The sequence below is a fragment of the Schistocerca nitens genome, chromosome 1, assembly GCF_023898315.1.
Source record: "Schistocerca nitens isolate TAMUIC-IGC-003100 chromosome 1, iqSchNite1.1, whole genome shotgun sequence".
NCBI classification, from domain to species: Eukaryota; Metazoa; Arthropoda; class Insecta; order Orthoptera; family Acrididae; genus Schistocerca; species Schistocerca nitens.
The window spans coordinates 978,687,141-978,696,859 of record NC_064614.1 but is presented as its reverse complement, the minus strand read 5'-3'; positions in this window follow the sequence as shown (position 1 = coordinate 978,696,859).

Sequence of the window (9,719 nt, the reverse complement as noted above, 5' to 3'; positions counted from 1 at the left end):
ACAATGGATGTATGTGTCTCACTTCAGAAATGCGGGCACCTGCTTAAAGAAATTCTTGTCCTATTCCTGTGTGTCACTGAATGTGCCGAAGGAACAAAGGATTTATCTATTGAAGGCTAATTCCGATATCGTTTCTAAAGGACAAGACAAATTCCTGGAAATACCGATAACGTTTTGCTGCTGTGGCCATAATCTGAACATGACTATTAAAGGACATGAATTAAAACAGCTGCTTAATAATGGAGCTATTCCTTAATCATATCGCTTTTCAGACTATTCTGTGGAAATAAAATTGGATGTTATTATTTGATTCTTTTGTCCCTGTTAATATTATTTCAGCTTCGTTACGTTATCTTGCTTCTGGGCGGAAATGCAAAGACCGACCACTCACGGATTTAACTGGATCCAATAACGTCATGAAATACAAATAATTATAATGTGTGAGGAAATCAAACTAAATGACGCGGTAATTTCGTTTGTGAGTTAATCAAGTGTCCAATAGCTGATGGATTGCAAGAGAGTTGATGATATATAACAGGAGGTAGCGCTGAAGAATACTTATAACACATACTCGGGAGTAGTGTTTAAATCTGTAAATACATGAGCGGTGAATTAGCAGAGTTATAATTCTTCTAAAATGATTGTAAGTTTCGTTAATTCGCCTAACATTGCGACAGTGTAGCTTTTCGTGAACTTTGATGTCTTCAATAGAACTTCTGTAGTTATGTGAGTGCGTCGTCAAGTTTTTATGTAGACCGGTACCTATACAGCGTCCGCAATGTTTGTCTATAACACAACATGATGTAGTATTCAAGTACACGAAAATATTCCTATAAAGCAGATGAACAATGATAGTTAATAATACGAATTGTAAGAAAAACGGCAACTGCCTGGTAAAAATTTCATAATGTTCAAGGGATAACTAGGAATGTATGTAATTCCATGCATGTCCCTTATCTAGAGGTTGCAAAGATAAAGTCACATCACTTACTGTACGTACATAGGGAAGTAAGCATCCATAGTTAGACGTTAGTGTATCGACTACGAAGAACGATTAACAGTGTGATGCTCTGTTTTTCCTCTCCTATATGACGTAAATTAAAATTACACTCACACATTGCACTGCACTCAGTACCGAAAAAGAGTTTATTGGGGCAGGAAACGATTCTTTAATGAATTTTATGTTTAACTTGTTGAATTGGAGGCTAATATGATTGTTGATCAAATTTGTAGAAACTTACAGTATCACTGTAAACGGAGGAGTCAGATTGCAAGGGGTATCGTAAAAGTAGGAGAATGTTTTCGCAGGAAGTGGAGAAGAAAAGAATGATGTAATCGAAAGACATGTGAATAACGGAAACTGCGGTAGTAAAGTTATGTGGAGAGCGCCGCTAAGCGTCGTTCAGGAGTGCAAGCTGAATCAAACGTTTACGGTAATGCTCGCTATGACGTATGACGAAGTGTGGAAGCTGAGTTCTTTGAACTATTGCAAGGAGGAGGAGCACTCACAGTTCTAAGCGCGCTGTTCCCAGCGCGTCCTGGGCGACCCAGTTGGCGTATAGAGGCGCCCGCATCCCAGCGTGGAGCAGCTTTCGCTGACAGCACCGCTTGCTGCGTCCATCGAAACGCGAGCTAAGCCGCGAACGTTGGACCGGATTCCTACTGTAATTACCTCTGGTCGTAGACACTGGAGGTATAATTTTACACCGATTCGCCAGAAGCACATGTAAAAAATGGCTCTGAGCACTATGGGACTCAACTGCTGAGGTCATTAGTCCCCTAGAACTTAGAACTAGTTAAACCTAACTAACCTAAGGACATCACAAACATCCATGCCCGAGGCAGGATTCGAACCTGCGACCGTAGCGGTCTTGCGGTTCCAGACTGCAGCGCCTTTAACCGCACGGCCACTTCGGCCGGCTCAAAGCACATGTACAGCCGAGGCCAACAGAAGAGCACTTACGTTCTTGACAGGGTATTGTAAACGACTTCTTTTCCGTCATCAAATCTGTATTAAGAACTCTAAAATAAAATTGAGAACCTAAGTATTAGAGGTGGATAAAGTAAGCTAGTGCAGCGGTCCTCGATCATGAGGCAGCCTGCACAAGGAAGAAATTTTCATTTTCAGTAGTTGGCCGACAAGGAGAATAGACTCGTAAATCACCAAGCTCGGATTTTGAACCTCTCAGACGTATTTCAGGTAGTGTGAGGACTTACCACACTGTTGATGGTTATCCGCCCGTTGGGTGAAAACGGTAAGCTCGACATCTTACTGGTGCTATGCATGACGAGTAGGTGATACGCCTCTCATAGTCATCAAAACAACACTACACTCTACAGGGAATCATCACAGGCAGCTACCCGAAACGGTTACAATTACGGCGCAAAACACGCTCTGCTAACGAAAAGCAATATCATTAAAATTTATTTCAATTAATAGTACTTCTCGATTTAGGTAGCTGAACCCTATAAGGTTTCCCAGCTAATAATGACACGCCTTTGTAAATCCATAGATGTACCGCCTCATCATGATATAAAATACATAAAATAACTGGCAACTCTGGCGTTTTTCACGAGAATTTCTTAGACACAGTAGGCTGCATTATGATGAATTCTCTACATCCAGGAAAAACAATCTGGTAAAGCAACCGATTATATATTTCTTGAAATGAGGCAGTCTGGGTTGCAAATTGTTTTTATCTATTTATTGGCAATGACGCGTCTCGCATTTGTGGGGTACTTTCATATTAACTTAAGAGATAAAGTGGTGAGACAACATCCGTAGTTTAAAGCCAGCGTATGGCATTAAAGATGACGCCAGGACGATGTTTCCTAATAATTTTTATCTTAATGCCACATGCTGGCATTAAAGGACAGATGTTAGCTCAACGCCGCGGGGGGTAGCCGTACGGTCTAAGGCGCCTTGTCACGGTCCTCCCTCGGGCATGGTGTGTGTGTTGCCCATAGCGTAAATTAGTTAGATTAACTAGTGTGTAGGCGTAGGGACCGATGACCTCCGCAGTTTGGTCCCATAAGACCTTACCACAAATTTACAAATTGTTATCTCACCACATTACTTCCTACGTCAATCTGAAGATGGCTCACAAGGATGAAACGTGTCATTGCCAATAAATGGATAAAAACAATTTGCAACCAAGACTTTTTTATTTCAAGTAGTAGTACCTCTCGATTTAGGCAGCTGCTGAACCCTAAAAGGTTTCCCAGCTAATAATGCCATGCCTTTGTAAATCCATAGATGTACCGCCTCATCATGATATAAAATACCAAAGATAACTGGCAACTCTGCCGTTTTTCACGAGAATTTCTTAGACACAATAGGCTGCATTATGCTGAATTCTCTACATCCAGGAAAAACAATCTACGTCTTGAGGAAGGCCACTGAAACACCATCGAAACGTCAGTTACTTCTGTTCTTTAGGGAATTTAGTAAAGAACACGGTTTTATTGGAGTGGTATGAACATCTGACATTTCATTTGTCACCTCCATGCTACTAAAATGTGACATAGCCTTAATAAGGGCCTCACTTCGGCGAGGAAGAAACTGCACAAGTTTCTTAAGATGTTCCATATCCACTTGAAGCCGATCTTTGATGTTAGAGATCTCGTAGAACTACCAGACTGCTGGGATGTTGATTGCTACGTTTCACCCGTTTTTACAGATAGTCTCAGACGTTTCCAGTGGGATTTAGATCGTGCTATTAAGCGAGCCGGTAGAAGTGCGATAGGATGCCTGAGCATTCATCATACCAGACGTGTCTGTTTATCGCCCTATGACCACGGTTGTTGTTATCTTCTACAGCAAGTGTGTCCACAGCACACTCATCAAGAAGATGTAGAAGACTTGGTCACCGACAATGCTGAAATAGGCTAGTTCGTGTTCATGGAAACCCGAATGTCTGATTCCAAGTCATGGCAAGAAAATCGCTCCCAAGTATCACAAAATCCGACCCAACTACTCCACTCACACACTGCAGGTTAAACGCCTCACTGGATCGTCAGTGGAGTCGCCAGCGCGCATCATTTGAACAGATACAAAATATTTACTTGTCGGACCACACCAAGCGTCTCCAGTCAACGACTGTCCAGTTTTAGTGGTGTTTGGCCCATTGAAGAAGTTAATGTGCTGCTGTCAGTAATGGAAATTTTGCTAGATACACGCCTCCAAATGTCCAATGAATGCTGTTTCCATCGTAATGTTCGCTCCGAATCTCTTGGAGACAGACGTGCATTCACTGGCACCATCAGTTCCTATCGGTTTTGAAACTGATTGTCATAGACAAGGCGTGACTCTTATGTGACTGCGTGTGGGACATTATGCTTCGTATACAAATTGGACAATACGCTTTGATACATCAACAAATCAGACACCTTCATTCACGGTGTTGTTGTGGGCACATCTAAACACGATAACATTTTCTGCCATTCTATCACGTTTCCAAGTCAATCCATCTTACTGCGCTCATGCAGCCGACTAAAACACACACGCACATAAATCTTCGCGGCCATGAGCTATTCGGCTGTTGAGGATTATACAACCGCCTGGAACAAGTTTTACACAGTCACATTCGAAGGTGACTAATGCGCTCTTTTAAGGGCGCGACTGATATTTTGTCCTGTGAGATTAGTCCATGAGGTAAGACGGTTGCAATGACAATCGAAACGAAATTTAATTCACTCGCTTCCAAAATGCACAACTACTCTGTGTACGTAACGAGCAAGACTTACAAGAAAAAGATGTGCAGTCAGTTGCTCGTTTGCACGACCGGGGGGGGGGGGGGGGGGAGATGTGGATTAGTTGAGTCACGGAAATGAGGAAACACAAGTGTCACTGATAAGCGGAGGATACAAGCTGTTTGAAGGCACGAAAGATAAGTGACGTGTTTGCCTACTGGTGTCTCGGACGCCACCTGGTCTTGGGAACGCGAGGCGGGTTCTGGGAGCGGCCCGACCCAACCTGGCCAGCAAGTGTCACGTGGGAATGACGCGGCCGCACTCCTCAAGAACAGAGCATCGCCTAGAGCAGCGCCCGCGGCGTTCCAGGGGGAAAAAACAGTGGCCGCAGATGTGATCACACGCATCGGCCTGTCTGCGTAGCGAGGCTGCTTGGTCGTGCCCATTCCACTCAAGCCACGGATTAGGACCTAAGTATACCGTGAGAAACTACACATTTTTTTCCAGCGTAGATAAACCTCCAGCGCCGAAACTGCCCCCATTCTCCCTGAATCTCTAGGCTGAGTACCAACTTTGCTTTCCTGCCGTTACCCAGTATGTGTCATCAACTATCAAGTAGCTGCTAGAAATCTGATGCTAGCACCAGTGCAAATCCGGTCAAATGATAATGAGGACGAGTTGGTCCTCTCCTGAATCCACGCTGTGTTGATTATATGCGACAAATCTAGGCAACTAAATCGTCAGAAACGTCAAGATTAGGTATGGCCACTGAGGAAATATCCCGTGTCTCTTTGTCCTTCTATGACTCATCTCTGATGCTACGTAAAGACTGTACTCCTGTATCTATTTGAATGACACTCAGAAGTGTCTGACAGCGGTATCTGCACTCACTGAAACATACGTGTTGATTTGATAATGGTGTGCTAGTATCAGTGGAATACAAACGTGTAAATCTAAACACAATTATGGAATACCACGGTTCGGAGACTGATTTAATAGTACGTAACACCAACTTTCTCTTTATGCTTATATATGCGTTCTGATTTTCCTTATCTTCGCCTTACGCGTTGTACACGAAAGTTGTAATGAGTGCAAGAATACATTCGGAACATTCCTGTATCCCTGTTGCTTTTCTCTTGAGGAATGCAGCTTGTTTTATGTCATTTCTTACTAGATATCTTACATGACACGACCACATAAGATAAATTGGCAGAGTAAATTTAGGAGTGATACTTGAATTTGTTCCATCTACTTTTTGAACTACGCTTTTTAGACGAACAGCTTTTAAAAACAGCTATAATCTAATAACGCTGATTGTTGGTTTGACCCATCGGAGACTGTCATTGAGACGCTGAAAGAACTGAGCTGGCAGACTGTTGAAGAAATACGGAAACTATCCCCAAGAAGTCTACTAACGAAGTTTCAAGAACTGGCTTGAAATGACGACTCTAGGAATATACTACAGTCTGCTGCATGCTGCTTCCAGAGGCACACTGAAGATAAGAACAGATTAATCGCAGCACGCACAGAGATATTTAAACAACCATTTTTCCTGCGCTCGGTACGTCAATGGTACGAGAAAAAGCCCTAATAACAGGTACAGTAGGGTTACCCTCTGCCCTGCAGTTTACAGTGGTTCGTAGAGTATAGGTGTAGATGTAGGTGTAGGCCGTAGGACACATTAATATTGGATAACCATTCTGCACCGCCGTCGCCTTTATTACTCTCTAGATGGATGTATGAAAACTAGTCACGTAATTTACATTTCGACGCAATAAGGACTGTCTATAAGCTTCTCAAAGTGCAATATACCAGTAGTGATCAACTATCAAGACACTTTTTGTTTGTTTCATATTTTCTTAAAATTCATGAAGTACATCGAACGAGAAATGACTAACATAGATGTCCTGCGGAAATAGCGAAAGAAAGTAGTCGTGCCTTGAATGACAAACGAATCGAGGATACACTATGAATAAATTCATGGCATCAAGTAACATCATTTTTTCGAATCTCTAAACCGAGAACCGAATTCCACACAAGATCTAACTGTGTCATGACATCTTCGTTTGAGTGACATTCATCTTGTGGATATGATGTATCATTGGTATTTTTGACAATTCAAGAAGCCGTATCACCATATTAAGCCTTGAGCAGTAGTACGAAATCACTTTCGACTTGTATACCATCAAAAATTATTTTCTCTTGTGAACTCATGCCACAAAATTTGAGAAAAACCACAGCCATAAAGTCAGAGTTGATGGCTTGTGTATAAGTAAAGTATTTAACTACTTGAGTAGGTTGACTTTGAAGTTTAGTGCGTGTGAAAGAACAGTCGTAAGTGTCAACTGAAGTCGGCTATAATGTCCGAAGAACCGGCAACGATTTATTTAGGTTACGTTCTGGCTCCAGCGTTAACTGCCGAAGTTATGTCGTCTTGCTAGCTTCAGGTGTGCCGAGCATTAATTCCCTTAATATAATATGAGACATTCCGGAGGAATATTACTGCACCCACTTTTTAGTCCCCCTGCTAACGGACGCAACTGGGTGAATGCCAGATGGTAAGTGTGCCTGATAAGTATCGCCGCTGTTTAACACGATACCGTCCTGCATGTCACTACCACTTTCTAACGTCATTACTACCAGCACAAGGAAGAGAAGCGAGAATAATTGAAGCGGAAACAGAATTCAGGCGCACAGGATAGAGTTTAGCGCTCTGAAGATATCGAGGTAATTTAGAATATGCACAGAAAATTGAAGGAAGACGTCGAGAAATTCAACCTTGAAAAAACCGTGCTAGCATTTTCCTGAACTGATTTATGGAAACGCCGGAACATTTGTATCATGATGGCCGCGCAGGCAATGGAATACTGAATCCTGATCCTCTCGAATATGAGTTCAGTGCTTTAACCACAGCACCAACAAGCTCGGTCGTTATTACAGGTAGGAGAACACGAAACAAAGGACAGAAATATAGTTCCATTCGAAGGCGGTTGAATCTCTGATAGAAATGAGCTTACACACAAAATACAAAGTGTAGGATTTTATGTTCAGTGTGCGACCGTAGTTCTCTCCTATCGCAGTTGTTTTTAATTGTTTTATCGACTGTCTTTCATTATCTCCATCGTCCATATTTCGAAAGGCATTTAGATGACAAACATGGGTATGTTCTTAAATTTTGTTTACAGAACACTCGATAGAATAAAAAATCGAAATATTCGTTCCATCGCTTAACGTATCTGAAGTTTTAATTTTACGAAGCTGTTAATGTATCGTCAGCATAGAAACCGAGCCCATTGAAGATGCAGCGGTATCTCGCTTGGGCACGGACTACCCTCTCAAATGGCTGTCATTCACGACTCCATAGAAAGAGAATTTGACAGAAATACAGGAAGTCTGTGTCCTTTTCACAAATTTCTGTCCAACAACGTAATAAAGATTGCGGAAACTTGACGTAATAAAGATGCTTTGCATGAGATTATAGATCTGATCGACCCACCCTTTCGATCGTGTTTAAAAATGGCAGCCCGTTGCCAGGTTACCTAGAAATACAACTTCACTCCACAGCAAGAAACGCAGCGCTGAGAAACATCTTTGCCACCGATTGGACATTGGGGCGGCAGCGCTGCTCCACAGACCTTCCCATTTCTTTAGAACGAGAGCGGCGACACTGAAACCTTAATAGCACCTGCCGGCCACTGTTGGGGAACGTAAAAGCGCTCGCATGTTATTACGGCAGCTGCGCTACGCGTAAATCGGCCGCCGCGGCAGTGACACGGGCCGAGCAGTAGCCGCCGCTTTATGGCGCCATATTTTGCCGCTGGTAACGTCCCTGTTTCGAGGTCAGGCCGCGTTGCGGAAAAGGCGATCGCCTCGCCTTCCCCCAGCGTCCGGCTGCGGCGCCATGATCTCGTTTCCTGTAACACGAGAAATCTAGCTTCCCTCCTCTCCATTCCCAATCCGCGAGAGTCGCTGTCACCAGAGACGCCTTTTGCCTCTCCTAATCCCATGCCGACAGCTGCAAATCCTCCTCCATTAAAATATAAGGCCACGGCCCAAATCCTTAACGAGACGTCAAGGCGGGAGGCTCGGACTGTTATGAGTGTAGGAAACAGAACTTTACCACGCGTGACAGTTCAGGTTTGACAACACTGACAATGGCTTCAACGAACAGTCACACAACTGAAAGCTAAAATTAATTGGTTGCTGTCACATGTGAGTGCTACGAAAATAGTGTATGTTCATACAACCTCATCACATCGCGCTAAATATCTGTTGTTCATTTACAGACAATGTAAACATAAAAATTCGTCCTCATTACAACACAAAATCATTTAACGACAACACGTGTCCAATGGCATGCTGACACGCACTTCTTAGACATACACGAACATAGTTAATCGAAAAATTGATGTACGTGATACTTCGAAATTGACGTTTGTAAGCGATTAAAGTTGACGACTGACAGATCTCTCATAGTATTACTATGAGAAGAATTGAAATACTTATGTCTGCCCACCTCCAAAGCTGGACGGTCATTATATCTGATTGACATCCAAAGAACCCGTGTTCAGTCACCAGTACTGCCGAGAATTTTTCCTTGGAGAGAAGACTTAACGGGAATGTAGAGGGGCGAGGAGGGGAGTGCAAGAGGCAATCAGTCTGGTAATGCTCACTGACGAGCTGCGTGAATGAGAGGTGGAGTTCACTGCAGTGCACTGGCGATTGCCATAATGTCCGTGGAGTATTCATCAAGCACTTTGTTTAGAGTGACTGGGCGATCTATTGTCTTCCTGTTCTCATATGCCTTCTGGTATTGCATGCGATCGAATGGGGAACATGGCTGGTCGACAAATTCTTGAGTGATGATCTGTAAGGAGATATGGCTCCAGTTCAAACCACGTAAATATTTGCCATGCGATAGTGCCATGACGACCTTAGTTGTAGTCTGCTAGCAAGATTTGTACATCGAATTAATGCTTTTCAAGACCACCGCGTCCGCCCATCGTCGGGTATCAACGCGTCCTGTG